Source organism: Pelecanus crispus, chromosome 10 (genome assembly GCF_030463565.1).
Source record: "Pelecanus crispus isolate bPelCri1 chromosome 10, bPelCri1.pri, whole genome shotgun sequence".
NCBI classification, from domain to species: domain Eukaryota; kingdom Metazoa; phylum Chordata; class Aves; order Pelecaniformes; family Pelecanidae; genus Pelecanus; species Pelecanus crispus.
Window position 1 is genome coordinate 29,948,951 of NC_134652.1, and position 1,129 is coordinate 29,950,079.

Consider the following 1,129-nt stretch of genomic DNA (forward strand, 5'->3'; position numbering starts at 1 on the left):
TTATACTCTTTACCTGATTCGTCTTTTCCTTCAGCTTCCATCAGGTACATTTTGGATACTGGTCAATAATTGAAGACCATCGTATTTCAGTAACCCATTTGCATCTAGATAAACTGTCAGCACATTTTGTAGCTGTATCCTGCTTACTAATGAGGATGGGATCAAAAGATAGCTGATGGTATGTCTGCAAAAGGAAGGTGTAGGTATAACAGTCCCCAGAATTTCAAAATTAACTCTGTTGCAACAGGCCAATGGGCAGAATCAGGCCTCAAACTAACAAGGTAACAGGGTGAGGATGGTGTGGCAATAAATACGTGGTACTTGGTCACATAGCAGGTAGCTAATGTCCTTGGTGAATATTGAACCAGAACATGTATTACTTTGTTTCGGCTACCTAAGAATGTAACTGAAGCTTAGCCCCAACACAAGTCTCCACATTGTAATCTAGAGGTTGCTAAATTATGGTAATTACATCTAAATTGATAGCTTGGAAGTGCTCACAGTTTTGCTTGAGTCTAGGTGCATGTTCTTGCTCTCTCCCAGCCATATATCTGGCAAGTCCTGAGTGCACACTAGTTCTTTTCACAGAATCATAGAATGCTTTGGGTTGGAAGGGACCTTGAGAGATCATCGAGCCCAACCCCCCTGCAGTAAGCAGGGATTGAACCTGTGAACTTGGCGTTATTAGCACCATGCTCTAACCAACTGAGCTATCCCGGCTGGTTTTAACCCTGCATGTGAATGGTTTTGTTTTTACAGGAAGAAAACATCAGGAATGATCTGGGAAAAAAGCTGTGGTGGGCTGCAGGCTTGTGATCTAGACCATCGGAAGAGTGGAAGTCTGGCATGCCTTGTGGCATAGACTGGCTGCTAACTCCAAAAGTAAGTTTGAAGTCCTTTCATTGACTACAGTGGACGTTGGATGAGGCTAAAGGTTCAAAAAAGATCTGGGTATTTCTGTATTTCTGTGACTGTAAGGAATATCTAGAGTTTTCATAACAAAAACACATTTTAGAAGTGACAGTACATCTTATGTATTGGGGTTAAAGCCAATCTCTTTAGAGAGCAGAATAAAACCTACGTTGATAACTTTTTTTTTTTTTTTAAAAAAAAGGCCTATTCCCCAGCT

General features: G+C 41.0%; 1 non-coding gene across 1 annotated transcript; it reads right to left on the reverse strand.

Moving 5' to 3' along the window:
- Window positions 1-646: 646 nt before the first annotated feature.
- TRNAI-AAU (transfer RNA isoleucine (anticodon AAU)) lies at window positions 647-720 on the reverse strand. The gene has a single exon. It is a non-coding gene; the product is annotated as a tRNA-Ile (tRNA).
- Between the last annotated feature and the right edge of the window lie 409 nt (window positions 721-1,129).